Below are 24,093 nucleotides of genomic sequence, written 5' to 3' on the forward strand. Positions count from 1 at the left end.
TCCACTCTCTAACCTGGAATAGCGTTTTCTCACTTTTGCTGTGCAATTTCTCTCATCGCGCTTCTACTTCCAGCCCAAACCCCTCCATTTTCCCACCAGAAGGTACTCCTTGTCTTTTTACTAATACTTTGCTTCTTCCCTCCCCACACGATCTCTCCAGAGCCTGGGAACTGAGCTAGCAAGGAGAATGCTCTTCTGAGCTGGAGCTGAATAAGGAGCCCCTTTGGAAAAGGCAAAGATGCTAAGTTTTTAGTTTGGTTTTTTTCTCATTTAAGTTTTCTATGGAGTATTTTTTTTGTGATTTAATCTTTGGATAAGACTATCAATGTACATTTCTTCTAATTTTATTTTTCAAATATTCCATTGCAAACTTATTTAGCATTTATAATTGAATACTGATAAGTTAATTTATTTATTTATTCATTTATTTATTTATTTTGAGATGGAGTCTCACTCTGCCGCTCAGGCTGGAGTACAGTGGTGTGATCTTGGCTCACTGCAACCTCTACTTCCAGGTTCAAGGGATTCTCCTGCCCTGCCGAGTATTATTTTTTTAATTTTTAGTAGTGACGGGGTTTCACTGTGTTGGCTAGGCTGGTCTCAAACTACTGACCTCAAGTGATCTGCCTGCCTCGGTCTCCCAAAGTGCTGGGATTACAGGCATGAGCCACTGCTCCTGGCCAGTAAACTTTATTTTAAAACCTTTTGTGGAGTATTAGCCCACTGGTTTACGTTGTCTTCCTTACATACATCACACCCATATGGAGGAGTATTTTAAACACAAAGTTGGAACGTGGTAGCATATCTGCCCAATGGAGAAAAGTACACATGTAAAGGCTGAGTTATTCAGGGCATGAAAATATCCCTGTCAACCAATCAGTCAACGAGTTGACCAAGCGTCTTGGCTAGCCTCAGAGGTACATTGGCAGGCAGGCTTAGGCGTTGTGCAGCCCTGTGTAAAATTTTCCTCATAGTAACTGCATTGTCTTTACATCTACCTGAGTAGATACTATTTTTTCCTATTTTTTTTTTTTTGTTTGTTTGTTTGAGACAGTCTCCCTCTATCGCCCAAGCTGGAGTGCAGTGGCGCGATCTCAGCTCATTGCAACCTCCGCCTCCTGGGTTCATGCCTTTCTCCTGCCTCAGCCTCCCGAGTAGCTGGGACTACAGGCACCCGCCACCAGGTCCAGCTTATTTTTTGTATTTTTAGTAGAGACGGAGTTTCACCGTGTTAGCCAGGATGGTCACGATCTCCTGACCTCGTGATCTGCCCGCCTCGGCCTCCCAAAGTGCTGGGATTACAGGCGTGAGCCACCGCACCTGGCCTATTTTTCCTATTTTATTAATGAGAAAACTGAGGCTCAGAGATGCTAAATAACATATTTAAAGTCATCACTGCCAGTCAGTCTGGGCTCAAACATTCCTATCCAGATTGCTCTGAATTCTAGAGCCTTTGTTCTGTAAATCTCTCTTCTATAATGTACAGGGTTTTTATTTTTAATCTTTTATTTTGAAATGAATTCAGCCTTACAGGAAAGTTGCAAAAAGAATGCAGGTAATTCCTTTATACTTTTAGTTCACATTTTTCAAATGTTAACATATTATCACGTTTACTTAATGATTCCTCCCTCCCCAAACTATTCAAGGGAAAATTGCAGACTCAATGCCCCTTTTCCCCTCATCTTCAGTGTGATATTTCCTGAAAACAAGGATATTTTTTCTCTCTCACAGAATCACAGAACAATAATCAAATCAGCAAATTAATACTATTAAAAATTATCTAATCAACACACTTTATTTGGATTTATCCAATTACCGCACTAATTTTTTTTATTGCATAAAGAAGTATTTTGGTCCAGGATCTAATCCAGCCAGGATTTAATATTGCCTCACATCTCATGTCTCCTTAGATTCCTTTAATCTGGAAAATTTCTTCAGCTTTGTTCTGTCTTTCATGACCATGACGTAGTTTAAGATTATAGGTTGGTTATTTGGTTTGATGTCTCCCATGATTAGATTCAGGTTAAAGAAACAGCTGGAAAGAGGCCTGGCACGGTGGCTCACGCTTGTAATCCCAGCACTTTGGGAGGCCGAGGCGGGCGGATCACGAGGTCAGGAGATCGAGACCACGGTGAAACCACGTCTCTCCTAAAAAATACAAAAAAAAAAAAAAAAAATTAGCCAGGCGTGGTGGCAGGCGCCTGTAGTCCCAGCTACTCGGGAGGCTGAGGCACGAGAATGGCGTGAACCCGGCAGTCGGAGCTTGCAGTGAGCAGAGATCGCGCCACTGTACTCCAGCCTGGGTGACAGATCAAGACTCCGTCTCAAAAAAAAGGAACAGCTGGAAAGAAAGTACAAGCAAGCAACTTCCTATCTCAACACCTAAATAATCTCTGCCACCCCCATCTCCATGGCTTTACCCCATCGCGTCCTCACAAACTCCCCTCTACCTCCGCATTGTGGGTGAGTGTTTCCTCTCACATTTTCTCATACTCTGCCCTCCCTTTGTAGCTCTAATCACAACTTGAATTGTATAACAAATTCTATAATGATTTATTTAAACCTGACTTCCCCATTAGAGTTTATGCTTCATGGGGACTGAGCTCATACCTGCTTCGTATTTGCACCCCCTGAATCCTCAACGTCTAGTACATTTCCCAGTAAGCAGTCCCTAAAGTTAGATAATTACTCTGTGTGTGTTAGTGAAATGCATGAAGTACCCATTTCCCCTTGGCATGGGAAGCCCACAGGAACAGCATTTTCCTGCCTTACTTCGGAAGTCCTTGAACTCATGCTCCTACTGGAGTGATGGTAAGCCCACTGGAAAGTCAGGTTGGAGAACAGAGACCCCGCAGCCTGCTCTCACGGTTGGTTCCAGCAGTTGTTGCATTTGTGGTAAGAGTATCATGGCAGTATTGTGTCTTTCCCAGTGCTTTGTATCAGGCAGTATGTAGCAGGCTTTTGTGTCGTTACTGATGACATTAACTTGGACCACTTACAGAGGGTTGTGTTTGCCAGGTTTCTTCTATATAAACTTGATTTTTTTCCTTTATAACTAGCAAGAGTCTTAGAAGGAGCTATTTCCAGACTACGCAAACATCTTGTTTCTTTTTATATTTTCACCCTCTGATTCTAGGCTTCATTGATAATTTTTGCCCTCCTGCCCCAACAAAAAAATTTTTACCATTATAGTTACCAAATGGCGATTCTCTAATGGCATGAGTCCTTCTACGTTTATTTGTTGGCATTCTATTTTAAGGAATAGCTCCCCCCAACTTATTAATTTATTTCCAATTTTAAACGTTTTATTACTATGGTTTTATGGGTTCTCTTTTTATGCTGTAGGCTAACAATCTGTTGCTACCCTTATTTATTCTTGTGCTCCAGTTGTCCACTATTTGTCCAGTTGCAGGTCTAACGTGCAGTTTTTATACTCAAGTATCCTAGCACATCAACTTTTATTGCTTTACTTAAAATCTGCCACCTTCCACCTTCATGTCCTGAATCCTTTATCTAGAAAATGTGTAATTTTCCAAGAAGACCTCAGACCCAGTGGTCCGGTTACTGTCTGTTTTTGCTGACTAACTCCTGAAATAAGAATTTTTTAAAAATTTGCTAGTAGGGATGACGGGGGTTAAGTGACCGTTCTCCTAAGAAGCCATACTCACGGCCCTGCCAGCGGCTTGGAGCCACAAGGAGGTAAATTGAAATCTTTCCTGAACCCTTCATGCTTTTTGATTTCTTCCCACTTTTTAACACACTCGAGTGTAATTCCCTCCATTACCCTGAAAACATGGATTTAGACTCCAAGACCCATCTTTCCTTCTGTGAAGCCATCCTCCCTGCCCCATCCAGGCAGGATGAATTATTGTCTTCTTGGCAGCTCTAGAAGCCCTGGTATAGGCTTTTGTTATAGCATCAGTTGTATGGTGTTATAACTATTTTTGACCCTCTGTTCCCCTCAATAGGCTGTGAGCCTTTCACAGTGAGTTTTTACATATATCTACGTTAAGTAATAATAAGGCTGGGTGCAGTGGCTCACACCTGTAATCTCAGCAGTTTGGGAGGCTGAGTGGGGAGGATTGCTTGAGCTCAAGAGTTCAAGACAAGCCTGGATAACATGGCAAAACCCCATCTCTAGAAAATATACAAAAATTAACTGGGCATGGTAATCTCAGCTACTAAGAAGGCTGAGGCAGGAGAATCGCTTGAACCCTGGAGGCAGAAGTTGCAGTAAGCCAAGATCGCACCAGTGCACTCCAGCCTGGGTAAGAGAATAAGACTCTGTCTCAAACAAAAAAGAAATAATTAACATTTTTAATTATTTAAAAATGTGTTAGAATCTGTGTCTAGGTCATTGTGTAAACCAAAGGCCAGCAAACTTTCCTGAAAAGGGCCAGGTAGGCTTTGTAGGTGATATAGTTTCTCTTATAACTGGTAAACTCTGCTACTGTATATCTAATGGCCCTATATACAATACATAAAAGAATGAATATGGCTGTGTTTCAATAGAACTGTATTCGTATAAATAGACGTGGGGCTGAATTTTACCTTAGGGCTATAATTTGCTGACTCTTGATCTCTCCCACTTTAAGGTCTTCCTGTTACCTGAATACTTGCCTTAGGAAATCCCTCATTTTCTCTGGCTATTTTCTGCACATTCTTATTATTATTTTTTTTTAAGCAGCTTCCTAGCTTCTGTCTGGAATAGTGGAAAGACGATGGGACTAGCCCATAGTTTCTCAACCTGGGCAATACTGACAATTTGAACTAGGTAATCTTTTGTCGTGAGGGGGTACATTACAGAATGTTAGCAACATCCCTGGTCTCTACCCACTGGATCCCACTAGCACCACTGTAGTTATGACAATCAAAATGTCTCCAGACATTGTAAAATTACCCCTGGTTGAGAAGCATTAGGCTAGTCCCTGCACAAAATATTTTTAAATATTTTTTAGTTCTTTAAGAGTCTTCCAGGTGAGGGAATGGACTGCCGCAGCCAAACACAAGATGACTGGCAATCTCTTCTCTCCTGGAAACTTCTTCCTAATATGGCATATTTTATTATTTTGTCAGAAAGTCCATTTCTACACCTCTCAATACTCCATTTAGTATTTCTCTTTTTTATTATATTTTAAGTTCTGGGGTACATATGTAGAACATGCAGGTTTGTTACATAGGTATACCCATGCTATGGTGGTTTGCTGCCTCCATCAATCCGTCATCAACATTAGGTATTTCTCCTAATGCTGTCCCTCCCCTAGACCCCCAGCCACTGACAGTGTGCTGTTCCCCTCCCGGTGTCCATGTGTTCTCATTGTTCAACTCCCACATAGGAGTGAGAACATGTAGTATTTGGTTTTCTGTTCTTGTGTTAGTTTGCTGAGAATGGTGGTTTCCAGCTTCATCCATGATCCTGCAAAAGACATGAAGTTATCCTTTTTTATGGCTGCATAGTATTCCCTGGTGTATATGTGCCACATTTTCTTTATCCAGTCTATCATTGATGGGCATTTGGGTTGGTTTCAAGTCTTTGCTATTGTGAACAGTGCATATTCTTAAGGGCTGAGCTTAAACCTTACCTGTTTGAGTGTAAGGCAGAGCTCCTTGATCTGTATAATAGATTAAGTTCCAGTGTGTATTTACCCTCTATTGTTTCCCTATTAGAGCATTCTTTAGTATTAACTATAATGAGTACAATGACTTGTTTTACCTTTGAAATTTTATTAAAATTATTGCAAGAGCACTTGTTTACCTTCCAATGCCCAGTGCCTCAGTACTTACTCAGAATGTAGGCACATTTAAAATATTTGTTGAATATATAAAGAAATTTTTTAAAGGCTTTCATGTAGACTAGCTTGCAAAATCCATAGCAGACTCTGTAGGTGCTCCACCTATATCCCTTCTTTTTACCAATCTAGGGCATACTGGCCTAATTTACTTGCAGGAGAACAAACACATCCTGAGAATAGCTAGGCCTCAATCGAAGACCAGCAGGAGCAGGTGTATAAATACCCCAACTCCCTCACTCTTTGAATGTGATGACTCTAAGTCTTATGTTTTAAACTGGCTTCCATAATTCACCAGCAAGATTCAGTTCTAGTTATTCACATTGACAATTGATTTGATAACAGCCCTTTTGTTGGCTGCTTTCCCAACCTTATCTCATTTCCTATTCTCACTGTTACTCTCATTCCTCTTCTCTTCTTCTCATGTAGTGCTCCCATCACCTTCTACATTAACCCTGCGCCGTTGAATCCTTGTTATAGGGTCTGCTGCTAGGACAGCAAAGCATAGGTTTTCAACAACCCTGTGAGATGTGTATCATCACCTGTATTTTTAAAAGTAAGAAGTGCAGGGCAAAGAGATTATGGCCATCTACCAAGTGCATCCAAGAATAGGCATCTAACCCAGACCTCTGACTCCAAACTCTGGACATAAACCAGTTCACCATGTTGTTTCTAGCAGGTGTTCAACTAGTGTGCATCACATCACAAGATGGCTGGATGTAGTTCTGATATAGACTCTTACCAAATTCAACCTTGAATTCAAATGGTTTCTTTCTACTTGTAGTATGGTACCAAATAGATACGTCTGTTTAGATAAGAATTAAATGTAAAAACCACAAACATTAAAGTTCGTTGGATTGTTTCCCCTTAACTGCCTGTGCCCCTTAAATGCCACCTTTTCCTGATCCTATTTGAGGGGGGAAGTATCTTTTGAATCCCAGACTTGCAGAGATGGATTCTGCATGGCCAGTAACCTTGTTTGCAGTGATTACTCTGCTCAGAGGAGGGTGACCTTTTGGGGGGGCCTCTTCAGCTACTTGCAGCACTGACTCTCTAGCCTGGGAAGTCCCATTATTGCTGGGCCCTGCCATAAGCTTATTTGCATTTCACAGAAACTTGCACAGATGTGCCAGATATGCACAGATGGATTTTTATCAGAAGAGAGTCTACCCAAGTGAAGCAGTGTAGGGTGAGGCTAAATCTCAAAACTGAAATTTGGGGACACTGATTAGGCACAGGGCAGGACCAGGGGTTAAAACCGTGTGGGAAATAGACCAATAGAATGGAGGAAAACAGTCCCTGAGGAGGAACCTATGACAGAGACCTACTATAGAGAAATTGCCTGGGCAGACCAAGCATAATATTCAGTGGAGAGTCTGGGTGTGAGAGCTGTGTTTGGGTGAGAAGCAGAGAATGATTGAAAGGTAAGACAAGAGAAAACATTTCCTTTAGTTCATTCCGTTTCTGCAGAGGCTCTTGTATTTCTGAGTTCCATTTTGAAAGTCACACAGCCCAGCATGTCATCTGTTCTTTAGCAGAATAACACACTGCATTAGCTGAGTCTCCAGAGCAAGTTTTTGCTAGCCTTGGGACCTGGGGAGATTATTTCACCTGTGAGTACCTCACTTCCCTCACATGCGAAGTGTAGTAGTAACAGCACTTCCATCCTAGGGTAGCTGGGACTGAAAATGCGTAACTCCACGTGAATTGCCAAGGATAGTGCCTGTCACGTGGTAAGCATTTAATACATGGTAGCTGTTTTTAATATTACGTGTGGTAGATTGGCACCATTCCATGAATCCAAGCCATTTGGGTATGATAACTGAACTGGTTGTCAAAGGAAGAATCAGCCTTGTGTTTACAGCCACTGAGGAAGAGCTTGTCAGACTCTTAGCTGAAATCTGTATAAAATATCTACTACAGGTGTACCATTTAAGGTCCATGAAGGAAACCAGGTCACTCAGGCACAACTTGATTTTAACGAACCCTTGTAGGCGTCTAAAGAATCACCACTTTATTTTTTTTTAAGCGTTCAAAACCATTACTTTAATGATTTGTTCTGGAGTCTTGACCCAGAACAATGTCAGTCTCATTACAGAATCTCAGAATTTACTGCTACCTTTTGAAATATTTGGAGATATTTTCTATCCTCTGTCTCAGCATTTCTGCCACTCTTCTGGATTGGATTTATTTAGAACAATTAAATGCTGTCTTACAATCTCTTTCCCCAACTTGGGGTTTCTTTTCCCCTCTACCAGTGTTTACTCTGCGTTTTCATTCTGATGCTCATTTTTCTTGGCATTTTGTCTGGAGAAGTTAGAAGCAGAACAGATGCTCAGAAGGTCTGCATCCCTCCTCTTTGCCATCCTTCTCCTTTGCTCACCTGCAAGAACCAGCCTTTACGATTCAACTTTCTGTTCCAAACATAGCTTTAAAGCCCATTTGGGTGTCCTTAGAAATTTTTCTAAGTGTCAGCTCATATGAGACACCCTCTCCAGATGTCTTGTTTTCCCACTGTTCACTGTTCAATTTAACAAAACACATATTAGGCACCTACTGTGAGGCAGGCATTGTGCTGCTCTTGAAAGATACAAAGGGAAACAACATGTAGTCCCTGCTTTCAAGGAGCTCAAGATAAAGCTAGAAATGTAAACAAACCAACACAAGACAGTGTGCAAGAATCCTGTTAAAGACCTGCCCCCACTGAACTGTGCCCTTCCACCTGGAGGCTTCAGCGGGTCAAGGATGGCTTCACTGAAGGGATGATATTTGAACAAGGCTTATTTTTATTCCTTTTTATTCTTCTATCCCATGACGTTTCCTTTTCTAGTCTCCTAGGCAGCTGTCGGCAAAGTGCAGAAATATGTCTTTTTGCTTATACAGTATTCATACAAACTACATGTTGCAATTTTGTACTTAGCTGTTTCATTGATGTAAATGATCCTATGTCACATACTCACACACCTTATTTTTTGCTTTCCCTCTCTAAGCATTTTTGTTTTTTGTTTTTTGTTTTTGAGACAGAGTCACCCACTGTTGCCCAGGCTGGAGTGCAATGGTGTGATAGCTCACTGCAACCTCTGCCTCCCCGGTCCAAGCGATTCTGCTGCCTCAGCCTCCCAAGTAATCACTGGGATTACAGGCTCCCGCCACCATGCCCAGCTAACTTTTTTGTTTGTTTGTTTTTGTATTTTTAGTAGAGACAGGGTTTCACCACGTTGGCCAGGCTGGTTTTGAACTCTTGACCTCAAGTGATCCGCCCACCTCGGCCTCACAAAGTGCTATGGTTACAGGTGTGAGCCACCATGCCCGGCCTAAGCATTCTTTCTAAGATGGATTCATGTCAGGGTGTAAACATCTAGGCTGTTACTTCCATTCACTGTGTGTCCTTGCATCTTCCACATCCTTCACTTTTCCGTTGTCTTCATGTAGAATGCCCACATTGTCTCTGGTTCCCAACACCCTGAATAACTGCAGCAATACCCTTTATGATTCACTTGCAGATGAGCGTGAGAGGTTCCTTGGCTTATATATGCCCAGGAATGGAATTTCTGGATCACAGGTATGACAGGCAGAATAATGACCCCAATGATATCCACATTCTAATCCCCGGAAACTGCAAATATGTGACCTTGGGTGGCAAAAGGGACTTTGCAGATGTACTTAGATTAAAATTTTTGAGATTGAGAGATTATCTTGGACTATCTAAGTGGGCCCAGTATAATCACAAGGGTCCTTATAAGAAAAAAGAGGAGGCAGAAGATCCAGAGTTGGAGAGAGATTTAAAGATGTTCTATTGCTGTCTTTGAAGATAGAGGAAGGCGCCAGGAGTCAAGGAAAGTGGGCAGCATGTAGAATATGTAAAAGAAAAGGAAGCAGATTTGTCCCTAAAGCCTTCAAGAGTCTCTCTGTCAGACTTTTGACCTCCAGGACTATAAAATAGTACATTTGTGTTGCTTTAAGCCATTAAGTTCCTGAGGATTTGTTACAGCAGCCACAGGAAACCCACACATAAACTACTCCCAGACTGACTTTGACTGTAGTGGCGATGGCTCAGTCTCAGAATGGCTGTCCAGGCCCACATTTCTGATAGCTGCACATGAAGTCCTCACATCTCCACACCCCCAGCATGACTTGGCCATACTCATCTTTCTGATTTATTTCAGTCCAATGGGTATAAAGCATAAACAAATCTTAAATAAAGAGTCAGAATTCCTTCCAGTACAGTAAGGTGGTTGAGGTGACATGAGGGGTGGCCTTGGGGCCCTGGCTGCTGTGGTTGGATGGTCTGGTCTTTGGGAGAGGATGCACCAATCATTAGGAAACCAGAGATGAGGCTCCCAAGGGGCTGCATGGAGAGTAAGTAGAGACAAAACCAGCGCTCTTCGTGACGACACAGGGCTGTGTGGACTCCATGGAAGAGAGAGCCCCAGACAGTGGCAGGCAGTGTGGGGTCACGGTCGTAGTCAGGCCTGGGTGTCAGTCACAGTTCCGCAGCTGCCGTGTGACCCTAGGCATGCTCTTAACCTCTCTGATCCTCGGCATCCTCCTCCCTATGACAGGGACAATAATACTACCTGCCTCTTAGGACTACCATGTGGCCTACATGAGATCATGCATGTAAGGCTCCTAATACAGTGAATGGTATAGAGTTGGCAGCCAACAAACAATCATCATAATGATACTGTTTTCATCAGCACAATAATTATAATAATAATTGCGGTTTCTTGCAATCCTCAACTCAGAAGAGAGAAAATCAGATTTTTCTTGTAATATACAGGATCCATTGCTGACCTTGCTCTTTTATCTGGAGAATAATGTGTTGCAATCAGTTTTCACAAAGTTACATGCAAAGGTCTTTATATATTATTTTCAAGGAGATCTTCTCCTCCTTAATCACTCCACTTGTCTATACCCCCATCCCTGAAAAATAGGGGTTTCCTTTTAGGGCTTTTCACAGCATAATGCAGTTGAATACAACTTATTTTACTGACATCTCTCCTCCAAGCTCTCTCCCCCAGCACTTTCCAGGACTAAATAATTCACGAAGGGAGAGAATAACGGGGATTGCATAAACGATGGAAAACAGCACAGTAAGGATTCTGTGTTGCGAAGAGATGAAAGCCCCTGGTCAGAAGGCCAGTAACAAAGCAAAGAAGAAATGCAAAGGCATTGACGAGGGAGACAAGAAAAGTATTTTTCAAGATAAGATTTGTGGAGAGTTAAAAAGGAGATGGCTCAGGAGACAGTCAAAGAGTCTTCATTAGACAGGAACTCCAGAGTAGGTACAGCAGGGGGCCTGGGCTTTTGAAGGGCTGGGGCTCTGAAGAAGTTAACAAACACCAGCTCCGCTTCCTGGGCCTCTGAAGCCTTCTTTGACTTGCCTAGATGGGGGCCGATTCTTCTTCCTTGGGGTCCTATGCCTCCCTCTTCCTACCTTTATTAGAGAAGGTATCTCACTCAACTGTAACAGTGGATTCCTATGTCCGTTTTCTTCACTGTACTCGAGCTCCAGGCGAAAATGCATCTTAGATGCTTTTCCAGTTTTCCTCATCATGGATTAAAATAATAATTGTTGGTCATTTACTCTGTCCCTGTGCTAAGTGCTCTGTGTGCATTAGATAAAATATGCCTCAAGACAACCCCAGATACCCATTTTACAACTGCAGAAACTGAGGCAGGAGGAGATTGAGACCTGCTTGCAGATGTGCAATTGGTGGAGAATGTAGGTGAGATTGGCACTGAGGGGTTCTGACTCCCAAATAGGGCTGTTGAGGTTCTTTTAGTCCCAAAACCAAGCACAGTGCTGAGTACAAAAATGCACTAAGCAAGAGTTTGGTTTGGGAACAAGTTATTCTGCCTGGAACTCAGCTAGCTAGCCAGGTGGTACTTGGAGTTGGAATTTCTGTTGCTCAGGCCAGGCTGCATTTGGTGAGTTGCGGGAAGGGGATGATGACATCTTCTCCAGTTGCCAAAAGACACTGGCTTGTTCTGAGGAGAGGGCCTGGAACACTTGGTCCATCAGTCTGGCTTAGTCCTGTCTATTATACACAGTCTAATCACCCCCATCAAATGGTGCTAAGAAAAGGAAAACAAAAGCTATATATTTCCTCTTATAGAATTTTTAAAACAACTAAATATACCTCTGGAATACGCTTTACAAATTTATGCTAAAGGCCTCCACACCATTGTGGCTCCTAAGTTCCCAAAATTGAGCTCCATTTTGAATTGCCCTTGGCCCTGCTCTCTCTGGGATTGCTGGAGAGTTCCAGCATGGACCCAATGTCCTTTGTGGGCTGCAGAGCTGGACAACACTGGGATAAGTAAGGCAGCCAGCCCTCAGCCCTGGGAGGCACAGTGAGGGCCAGGGTATTAACCAGAAGCTTAGTAGTCATTTTACCATCAGCATTGATTCACCCACATGCAGACTGACATGGTTTGGCTGTGTCCCCACCCAAATCTCATCCTGAATTGTAGTTCCCATAATCCCCACATGTAATGGGAGGAACCCCGTGGGAGGTAATTTAATTATGAGTGAGTTCTCATGAGATGTGATGGTTTTATATGGGGCTTTTCTCCCTTTTGCTTGGCACTTCTCCTTGCTGACACCATGTGAAGAAGGACATGTTTATTTTCCCTATCCACCATGATTGTAAATTTCCTAAGAACTCCCAGGCCTGCAGAACTGTGAGTCGATTGAACCTCTTTCCTTTATAAATTACCCAGTCTCAGGTATGTGTTTACTAGGAGCATGAAAATGGAATAATACAACACATTGGTACCGAGGGAGTGGGGTGCTGCTATAAAGATACCTGAAAATGTGGAAGTGACTTTGGAACTGGGTAACAGGCAGTGGTGGGAACAGTTTGGAGGGCTCAGAAGAAGACAGGAAAATGTGGGAAATTTTGGAAATTCCTAGAGACCTGGAAGGCTCAAAAGACAGGAAGCTGCGGGAGTTTAGAACTTCCTAGAGACCTGTTGAATGTCTTTGACCAAAATGCTGATAGTGATATGGACAATGAAGTCCAGGTTGAGGTGGTCTCAAATGAAGATGAGGAACTTGTTGGAAACTGGAGCAAGGGTGACTCTCGTTATGGTTTAGCAAAGGGACTGGTGGCATTTTCCCCTGCCCTAGAGATCTGTGGAACTTTGAACTGGAGAGAGATGATTTAGGGTATCTGGCAGAATAAATCTCCAAGCAGCAAAGCCTTCTAGAGGTGGCTTGGGTGCTGTTAAAAGTATTCACCTTTATGTATTCCTAAAGACATGGTTTGGAATTGGAACTTATGTTTAAAAGAAAAGCAGAACATAAAAGTTCAGAAAATTTGCAGCCTGACAATGCAATAGAAAAGAAAAACCCATTTTATGGGGAGAAATTGAAGCCTGTTGCAGAAATTTGCATCAGTAATGAGGAGCAAAATATTAATCACCAAGACCATGGGGAAAATGTCTCCAGGGCATGTCAGGGGTCTTCATGGCAGCCCCTCCCATTACAGGCCTGGAGGCCTAGCAGGAAAAAATGGCTTTGTGGGCCAGGCCAAAGGCTCCCATGCTTTGTGCAGCATGAGAACTTGGTGCCCTGCGTCCCAGCCACTACAGCCATAGCTAAAAAAGGCCAAGGTATAGCTCAGGTTGTGGCTTTGATGGGTGCAAGCCCCATGCCTTGGCAGCTTCCACATAGTGTTGAGCCTGCAGGTGCACAGAAGTCAATAATTGAGGTTTGGGAACCTCTGCCTAGATTTCAGAGGATGTATGGAAACACGTGATGTCCAGGCAGAAGTTTGCTGCAGGGACAGAGCAGTGATGGAGAACCTCTGCTACAGCAGTGCAGAAGGGAAATACGGGGTTGGAGCCCCCACACAGAGTCCCCACTGGGGCACTGCCTAGTGGAGCTGTGAGAAGAGGGTCACCATCCTGCATACCCCAAAATGGTAGCTCCACCGACATCTTTCACCATGCACCTGGAAAAGCCACAGACACTCCATGCCAGCCATGAAAGCAGCTGGGAGGGGGGTTGTACCCTGCAAAGCCACAGGGGCAGAGCTCCCGAAGATCATGGGAGCCCACCTCTTGCATCATCATGCCCTAGATGTGAGACATGAAGTCAAAGGGGATTATTTTTGAACTTTAAGGTTTAATGACTGCCTTGTTGGATTCTAGACTTGCATGGGGCCTGTAGCTCCTTTGTTTTGGCCAATTTCTCCCATTTGGAACAGGTATATTTATCCAATGCCTGTATCCCCATTGTGTCTGGGAAGTATCTAACTTGCTTTTGATTTTACAGGCTTGTAGGCCTTGTCTCAGATGAGACTATGGACTTGGAGTTTTCAGTTAATGCTGGACTTAGTTATGACTTTTGGGGACTTTTGGGAGGGCAGAATTGTCTTTTGAAATGTGAGGACATGGGATTTTGGAGAGTAGGGGCAGAGTGATATGATTTTGCTGTGTCCTCATCCAGATTTCATCTTGAATTATAGTTCCTATAATCCCTACATATGTTGGGAGGGATGTGGGGGGAGATGATTGGATCATGGGGGTGGTTACCCTCATGCTGTTTTCATGATAGTGAATTTTCATGAGATCTGATGGTTTTATAAGGGGCATTTCCCCGTTTTGCTCAGCGCTTCTCCTTGATGCTGCCATGTGAAAAAGGATGTGTTTGCTTCCCCTTCCACCACGATCATAGGTTCCTGAGGCTTCCCAAGCCCTGCAGAATTGTGAGTCAATTAAACCTCTTTCCTTTATAAATTACCCAGTCTTAGGTATGTCTTTATGAGCAGGATGAGAACAGACTAATAAACAGACCAACAAGGAGTATGTGATGAGCCTTTTCCTGCCTTGCTTTTTTGAAAGAGGAAAACAATAAGATCAGAACAGATCATCGCTAAAATTGGCAGGCGGAAGTGTGGCACAGTCATTAGAAAAAACTGGGCTTTGGAGACCATTTCAGGAAATCTTGGAATACTAGCATTGTTTGGGGCCACTTCGTTGGGTCATGTTTAAGTAAGATTTGCAACAGCCCATAGATGACACACTCAAATTTAATCATTTATGGAATATTTTATAAAGGGGCAGTTTATAAATGCATAGGTGAAGTACAGGGAAACCACAAGGGGTGGCACCGCCCCCAGGGGCTAGTGATGGCAGGGACAGTTATCTGCCCTGGCCTGAAGGGATAAGAGGAGAGGAGGGAGCCCTCTCTGAACTGGAGACAGTGAGGCGTGTGTGCAGAATGCCACCTGACATGTCTGAGACCTTCCTTTGAGAGATACAGCCAGCCCTCAGTGACCCAGCAGGGAAGAAGCAAGGATAAACACCTGACTCCTTTTCTCCCTGCCTTCACTCTGTAATGAGTTTTGTCTGTTGGTCAAAACCAGAGAGTCACAGAGTGCTTTGGCTGGGTTCATAAAGACCAAACTCCAGGGACCAAAGAAAGGTGGTGAAGGGAGGAGCTGGGTAAACAGAAGCTATCCAGCCTGGTTTTTATCTATCCAGTGCTGTACACAAGATGGTGCATTGAAGATGATTAAACACAACACAGTACTGTAAGTTTTAGAGGACCAAATAATGTACTTTAAAACTAATGCAAATGTGATTTTTTGAGGGCTCATTTCATGGTAACACTGTGCAGAGCTGTTAAGTCAAACATCTCTTTCAGTCATCCCAACAATCTACGAATATAGGTTATGGTCTCCATGTTCTCTAGGAGAAGAAACAGAATTTAAAGATTTTGGTGACTTTTTCAAGCTAACTACCATATACAGAGTCAGAGACTCAAACTGTGAACTGTATCCTTTTGGGGTTGCCTTTGTCCCCAAGAACCTCCTTGTCTTCTCTGGTCCTCATTTTACAACATAGTCAAGAAAATATCTCTTTGTTTCATGACTGAGCGTTCATGAGAGCCACAAGGAAACAATGATTTATTAAAGTGTCTACGTCAGGAAGTTCTTACTGGCTGCTCCCGTTGTTAATTAAGTGTCTTGAAACCCTTCTGGTGCTTTGTAATTAGTGCTCCAGGACAAAACATGCTGCTGCTTTTTTCTCATCCCCCTAAATTTTGCCATTTCAGCACAAAGGGAGCTCAGGTGCCTCAGGAGCCCAGCCTCCTGCGATTGGCCTGCATATATACAAATTTCCATCCTAGGTGGTTTCCAAAGGGCTCCGTTTCTATGGGAATATTTTCCATTGAGCTGTTTGTGAACTTTCACTTAGTCATTTAAAAATTATTCAAAAGGAGGGAAATAGTAATAAACTTCCACTTTCCCTTTCACCAGCATATTTCAAAACTTAATTAATTATCAGCCTGTGTGAATAAAGTTTGTGTCCTGATAAATGTATTCCTTCAAGAATGCTCAATTCACCTTTCCCCAGGTCTCCAGCTCACACACTGCAGTCCAATCTCAAATCCTTCTGTCTCGCCTTGACTCTCCAGTCTTGAAGCCCTCTCCCTGGCCCCCTACTTGGAGGGTGATGTGGTAAATCAGGTCAGCTCTATGTGAATGTCCGATCATTCTCCACCTGCCACAGCAATTTTGCCCCCTCTGCCCTCCTCCTGGGGGAAAGAGTCTTTTCTTGCTAGGGCTTAACCGTTTAAGCCAGTCTTCCCCTGCTGGTCCATGCAGGGAGCCTGTTCCAGCATTTGGTTCTTTCTTCTCCATCTTCTTCAGGTGTTCTTCCTTCTTTAGGTCAAAAAACAAATTCATGAAAAACACCATAAAATAAAATAAAAATCCATTTTCTACCTTTCTTGCAAGTGCTTTTGTGTTTCTGTGCATCTCCCCACATGGGATGCTCACATTCAGCCTTTGCTGCAACACTGTGCTTTCCTTTTTAAATGTTCTACCCAATTTTCTCCCTTAAGCCCTTCAATAGCTACCAGTGGCTTCCTAATGACCATTCACAGTGTGTGCTTCTCAATCTCTGCAGCTTCCAACACTGTTGACTTTCTTCCTTTCCTACCCCAGCCTTGAAATAGGTGTCCATGGCAAAATATTCATTCCCTCCTCTTAACCTTGCTGTCTGAATGCTGTTGCTTGCCATTGGACTATTCTGGAACAGGAAGTATAGCATTCTGTTTAAGAGCATGGTATATGAAGCCATATTTCCCTGAATCAATTTCTAGTTTTAGCACTTATTAGCTAATAAGTGTATGATCTTAGGCAATTTATTAGAAAAAAATTAATCTCAGTTTACCCAACTATAAAATGGGGATAATAATGCTTTGTAGGAAGGTAAATGAATTAATTCGTATAAACCAATTACACAAGCTCTGTAAAATAAGGATTTTTTCTTATTTTATAAATAATAATTATCTTAAATAATAGGATGTTATTTAAGCCAATGATATCTACAAGTTGACATTTTCCAATGTTCTGCTTTTAGAACTGTATTAGGTTCCTTTTGCTGTATTAAAAAATTACCCCAAACTTAAAATACCACAAATTTATTATCATACAATTCTGGAGCTCCGAAGTCCTAAAAAGTCTAAAGTGTCAGCAAAGCCGTAGCGGAGAATCTGCTTTTTTGCCTTTTTCTTGTGTCCCTTGGCTTAGGGACTCTTCCTCCCTGTTCAAAGCTGAATTTCCGTGGCTTCAACTGCCCATTCTATGCAGAAGACTTTTCCTGACATTCAGGCCAGTCTCATATCCCCAAAGACATCCATTCTTATCTCCCCAACTATTTGCCATTGAAAGTAATGACAAAAACCACCATTACTCTTGCACCAACCTAGTAGTCGCAGGTGGTCTCCTTGTGGCTGCACTCCACACAAATACAAGTAAACTCATCACAATCCTATAACTAATTCTGTTCCTTGTTCTGATGAACTTCCTCCTACAAATGGCCCTAATATTCCCTCCGTTTCCCAATATTTATTGAAGAATGAAGCGTCTTTCTGTCGACTTTCAGTGAGAAGAAGTAAATAAAACAGCTTCGATGGATACCCCCACAAACCTGAGTGAAAGGGATACTCCTTTAAATCATAGTTATTTCTTTGCTAAGCATGGCGGCCCTGAGAATATGCCTCCCAGAGCCTCCACCACAGGGAACATGACTGACACGTGACCCCAGATGCTGCACTCGGAAGCCCATGACAGCATTTGGGCTGAGGCTATGCTTTTTATTATCTTTCCTCACCAAAGACTTCAGCAAGGGAGGGATGCTAAGGCAAATCTGTTTCTGGGAATGTTGGAACTCATTCAACAGCTGATCTTGGCTCCAGGGCTTCCATATGGCCTTGCAGGACCTTCCTTAGACTGCAGAGAAGTCCAGAACACTTTTTACTTAGCCTTCCTTTCCTCTCTCCTTCACTGAAGGTCAGATTTTCATCTCAGTCTGATAGCTCTCCCCGCTCCTCCCAGCTTCCTCCCCATTTTTTCTCACCCAGGTGTTTCCCCTAATAAAATAATTGCTCTTCAGTCTTGTGTTTGCTCCTCAGGAGCTCTGAACTTCCATGTTATGGTCTGAGTTTGGAGGGTTGAAGAGTCAAGACCTGATGGTGAAGCCCATTTCCTTTGAGTTCCCTGGATTCCAGGAAGACAGAGCATTCACAACTGCCAGTAAGGGAGCAGTCAGACAATGCAAACTCCTTGGCACCCAGAAGAGAATGTGGGAGGAAAATGAGATGTTTTAGAAACAACAGAGGAATCTGTAAGACAGGACTGCTGTGAGATGATGTCACACTTGACATAAATTGACAGTTAATTGCCTAGAGATTTGGGAACAGTTCAGGGGTGTATATATGAGAGAGATTGTGCATGCTATGAACAATGGACACAAATATATATGCCTGTTTCTGTGTGTGTGTCTCTCCGAATTAGTCTTCCCTGGTCCATTTCATATGATATTCCACCAGCATCTGCGACTGACTGTAAAGGGGAAATGGATTTGTTCATGGACCTTTCAGCACAAGGAAAAATGGGTAGAAGCTTCTAGGAAGCAGGAATAATTTCATGTAAAGAAGGCTTTTCCTGCAGACACCTAATAGAGTGGGTCGCTGGAGGCATATCTGCCATAGATACAAGGACTTCCTGCCATGGGTGGGAAGCTGGACTAGGCAGCCCACAAGACCTTCCATCTCAGACAGTTGTATAAATTCAAAAGTCCCAGCAGGTTTCTAAACCTGGCAGGTCATCTGAATCACATGGGAGGCCCTTAAACACACCCCAAATGTTCTAAATTTGGATTTCAAGGGAAGGGCTTGAAAGGAAGAGCAAGGAACGTGGATTAAAATCTAAAACCTTCTTTCCCTTGCAATTGAATTAGCCAGCCTAATTTGAAAACCACACTGCTTTGTTAAACAAAATTCCCGGAACCACCCCAGACTTGAAATATCATTCACCTATGTGTTCACATTGGAAATGTGTTGTGCTATCAGAAGTTGAATTGCTTGTTTTAATGTGTTTAATACAGTGTACCTCCAAATCTGGCAGGAAGTACTTTAAATTCTGGCTCTGCTACTTATCATCTGAGTGATCTTGAATAAGATACTCAATTTCTCAGAACCTCAGATTTCTTAGCTATAAAATAAGGGTGGTAATGACACATTTTTCCCAAATTTATTGAAATTATCAAGTGTGATAATGATAACAGTTAACATTCATTTTCAACTTGCTACGTGCCAGTCACTATTTCAACTCATCTATTAGATCATTTGTTTGTAACAACTGTTTGAAGAAGGTTCAACTATGATTCCCACTTTATAGATGGAAAGATTGAGGCATCAAGAGGTTGCATAACTTGCTAGGGCTTGCACAACTAAATGGAATAGAGCTGATATTTAAACTTAGGCAATTCAGTCAAAATCTACTTTTCTGGATAGTATGCTTTATACACACATACTATCCTATGTGTGTATAAAGCACTTTACCCAGAGCTTGGAACACACTATGTGCTTCATAACGATTAGCTAATGTTATAATCACTGCTTTTATCCTGGGACTTACAGTGAAATTGTCACAACTCTCCAGCATCTGCAATATTCCTGCTTGCAAAGCCAGAACACCTGTGTCTTCATGCCCTCTCCTTTTTGTGCCTATCCGCTGTCTCAGTGATGAGCAGGACAGCATGCATGGATCATTAACTTACTGAGACTGGGAATGTCAAATTCAAGACCTGTTGAATAAGGTCAGTAAGTAATAGTAGTTGCTGTATTTCTCATAAGTGTTGAAAAGGAATTCTTACAGAAATAAAATATGAGCTCTTTAATCCTAATGTATTTTGACTTCTTCAGGATGCACAGGTGTCCAGGGAACTGTAGTGTCAGTATCTCTGAGACCTTAGGAGAACTTCTTTTGAATCTAAAGGAGGGGGAGTTGAAAGGCATCTCTATTATAGCAAAAAGAATTTAGAGGGCTGATTCATCCTATTCTGTAGGGAAAGCAGAACTCTGCTCAGAGATCTTGAAGTAAGTAAAATGTGGTAGTTACTTTTGGAGGAAAATAAAGTACCATCGAATGTAGAATCTGATGGTTTCAGTGACGGTAATAAATGAGGCTTTGATGACAACTGTATTCATTAGACATATTTGTGGCTTTCCTCCTCCTTTCTCTTACAGATAAATTCTCACTCAGACCCTACAGAGATAAGTGCGTGGTTTTAGAGATCGTCAGATCTGGGTTTAAGATCACTTTTGCCACTTCCCATATGCAAGATCTTGGGCAGGACCCTCACCCTCTCTGAACCTTGGCCTCTTCTTTCTGAAATTTTGGTAATTGACATGATTTGGATATTTGTCTCCATCCAAATTTCATGTTGAATTGCAGTCCCCAGCATTGGAGGTGGGGCATGGTGGGAGGTGACTGGATCATGGGGGCAGATTTCTCCTGAATGGCTTACTACCATCTTCTTGGTACCGTTCTCATGATAGTGGGTGAGTTCTTATGAGATCTGGTCGTTTAAAAGAACATAGCACCTCCCCCTTTGCTCTGTCTTGTACTTGCTCTGGCCATGTGTTGTGCCTGCTTCCCTTTCACCTTCCACCATGACTGGAAGCTTCCCGAAGCCTCCCCACAAGCACAGCAGACATTGGCATCATGCTTCCTGTAAAGCCTGCAGAACCATGAGCCAATTAAACCTCTCTTCTTTATAAACTACCCAGTCTCACATACTTCTATATAGTGATGTAAGAATGGAGTAATACAGTAATACTCTTACACTTATTGTAGAGATGTTGTGGGACAAAGTAAGACAATGTGTAAATACAATCTGTGCCTGCAAGTTCAGCCAGGCACTCTGTAGAGATTGATACTGTCCCTAGGATGCTGTGAATTTTCATATTGGTATGTCTGAGGCTGAGTAACACTTGGCAACCAGAGTGAGCCCCAGAACTGGCTTATGTTGAGGTCAGTTACAAACCTTTGACATTTGATGCAATCAAAACGAAGCCACTTTGTTTAAAATGCTCATCAAATACCTACCATGCATACTGTGTATATAAAAGCCGTTGTCACAAAAGCCCTTTTTCAGAATCTCTAGCTTTCTCTCAGATTTCTTATTGCCCTCTGGGTCAAAAACACTGCAAAATTTCAGTCCTTTACCACAACAAGCATTTATTTCTGGCGTACACACCGGAGTGTTATCTGGAATGTGGCTGCTCTAAGCTGGGCCTCTGCTGGGTTTAACGCTAGACTATGGGTTGGGCTAAGGTCTTCTTCCTGTGTCTCTTATTTTTCTAGGGATAGCATAAATGAAAGAGGCAAGCCCAACTACACAAACACATCTCAAGCCTTTGCTTGAACTACATCCAATAGTACCTGTTGGTCAAACCAAGTCACAAGGATAACCCAACTGTAAGACCATGGCAAGGTGATGAATGTTTACAAATAGTGCAAATGGGTGAAGAATTGAGACCATATCTCATTCTATCATAGCTGGAACTCCAAATTTCCCAGTTCCTTTAAATTTGCATGAGTTAGGTACTTGACAGACTCACCTGGTTTGGGTGAGTTAAGTCTATGGAAAAGGGACAGAAAACATGTGAGGAAACACTTATCCCATCTATTCCATCTTATCTTGATGGAATTAGAAGTTAGGGATTCACTTTTCACGGATAAAAAGCATTCAGGAAAGTGCCTGGCACAAAATGGCTACTCAGGAAATGTTTATGGAGAGGACACTTGAATCAGTGAGGAGCAGCTGTAGCACTGGTCACTTTGCCATTTTCCCAGAAGCAGCCTCTATTTCTCCCTCCTCTGTGGTCTTCAATATTCTCATGATTCAACTTCCCTGTCTTCTTTGGTTGTTCCAATTACTGCTGTATCCCTTAAACTCCCCCGAAGGGAAGGATTCTGTTGCATTAATTAGCTATCTTTCCATCTACTGGGCAGAGATCTTATGATATGCTGCCTCATTGGCATGAATCAGCCAATTTTTGTTTTGTTTTATTTGTTTGTTTTTGAGACTTTGAGATGGAGTCTTGATCTGTCTCCCAGGCTGGAATACAGTGTCACGATCCTGGCGCACTGCAACCTCCTCCTTGTAGGTTCAAGCGATTCTCCTGCCTCAGCCTCCTCAGTAGCTGGTATTACAGGCACCTAAAACGATGCTCAGCTAATTTTTGGATTTTTAGTAGAGACGGAGTTTCACTATGTTGACCAGGCTGGCCTCAAACTCCTGACCTCAGGTGATATACCCGCTTTGGCCTCCCAAAGTGGTAGGATTACAGGCATGAGCCACCATGCCAGGCCAGGAATCAGCCAGTTTTAAAAGGCTTCTTTTTAAGTTGCTGGTCACTGGTTCAATTGCAAAGAGTGTAAGGACCATGCAAGGAATTCCCTATGGCTGCATTCTTCAGCAAGGGTCTGTGGGTTTTGCTATTGCTTAGAGACTCAAGGGTTTTGTGTTGGGTTGCCCCATCTCTTGCTTTGTGATTCTGCCTCTTGGGATTTGGAAAGGTAACCTCGATCTAGCACAGAAAGGTCTTTCTCCCTTTGAAGTGTTCATCATGATCTGATGAGTCAACAGTGCCTCGTCTCGTTGTTTGCTACACTAGCTGGCTGGAACACTACCCTCCCAGCAGAGCACTCCCTGCCAGAATGTGATACTGCCACTGCCAACTGAAGCACGGCTGTTTTTACATCTTGTAGCAATAACCCTTCTTCCTCAATCATTGAAGACTGATGAGAATACAAGGCAGCTGGGCCAAAACCAAAGCAATATAACCCAGGGTCCTGTGTGTACATGCATATGTAGTGTGTGTGGGCACATATGCATGTAGTGTATATGTGTGCACACGTATGTGTATGGTGTATGTGTGTGCATGCACACACGTGTTCTTTTTAATATAAAGAAATGCCTTTAGAAAATGAAATGTACTGGGGGTATCCAAGGTGAGGAAACTTGAGGGAATGTTTTTTGTTTTCTTTTCTTGGCAAATCAATGAAAGATGGGCGGATAAGTATGGGGACCCCTAGTGTGAACTAGAGAAATTGGAGGCTAGAGTTATAGAGGCAGAGCTTCAAGAACGTGGCAACTTCTAGCAGAGCTGAAAACGTCCATAGACTGAGTAATCGGCCAGGCACAGTGGCTCACACTTGTAATCCCAGCACTTTGGGAGGCTGAGGTGGGCAGATCACCTCAGGTCAGGAGTTTGAGACCTGCCTGGCCAACATGGTGAAACCCCATCTCTGCAAAAATACAAAAATTAGCCGGGCATGTTGGTGGGTGCCTGTAATCCCAGCTACTCTGGAGGCCGAGACAGGAGAACTGCTTGAACCCGGCTGGTGGAGGTTGCAGTGAGCCAAGATCCCACCACTGCACTCCAGCCTGGGAGACAGAGTGAAACCCCAACTCAAAAAAAAAAAAAAAAATGCGAGTGATGAAGGGCAGATTCAGGAGTGAGACTGGATGCTCACTCAGTAGATTGCTGTGTCGCACAAGGTAGGAGGTGTTCTGCGGGTGAAAGGCAAAGACAGAGAGGACATCAGGTCAGAACATTTCAAGTGAGACTCTACTCTCCTTGAAGCTTCCATTGTTTCATTTCTTTTTATACCTCCAGTGCCAAAGACCTAAGTGAGCTCTGTGGATATTAGATAAATAAATTAACTTATTAAAGGATGAAAGAGTGAACTACTAAGTTAATTTGAAATTGAAATATAGGGTAAGGCCTGCACTTACACAGAGAAAATCAACTTTCAAAAATGTACAAAGCAGACAAAGGGGAGAGGGAGAGAGACAATGAAGACTGAATGGGTATCCAACTGATACCTGGAACATGGCAGTGTGAGTAGCTGAAAAAGGAAAAGACCTCAAGAAATGGGGCTGTCTGTGGGGCCTATATTTATGTTGACATCACTCACAAGTACAG

The 24,093-nt window shown here is 42.8% G+C and overlaps 1 protein-coding gene and 1 long non-coding RNA gene across 5 annotated transcripts in view; one reads left to right on the top strand and one right to left on the bottom strand.

Annotated features, from left to right (window-relative positions):
- CDH13 (cadherin 13) overlaps nucleotides 1-24,093 on the top strand; it is a 1,187,225-nt gene that overhangs the window by 347,415 nt on the left and 815,717 nt on the right. The window lies entirely within an intron of this gene.
- The window catches only part of LOC129493483 (uncharacterized), a 37,078-nt gene that overhangs the window by 11,961 nt on the left and 1,024 nt on the right, over nucleotides 1-24,093 (bottom strand). The window lies entirely within an intron of this gene.

This window comes from Symphalangus syndactylus, chromosome 11 (genome assembly GCF_028878055.3).
Source record: "Symphalangus syndactylus isolate Jambi chromosome 11, NHGRI_mSymSyn1-v2.1_pri, whole genome shotgun sequence".
Taxonomy (NCBI): Eukaryota; Metazoa; Chordata; class Mammalia; order Primates; family Hylobatidae; genus Symphalangus; species Symphalangus syndactylus.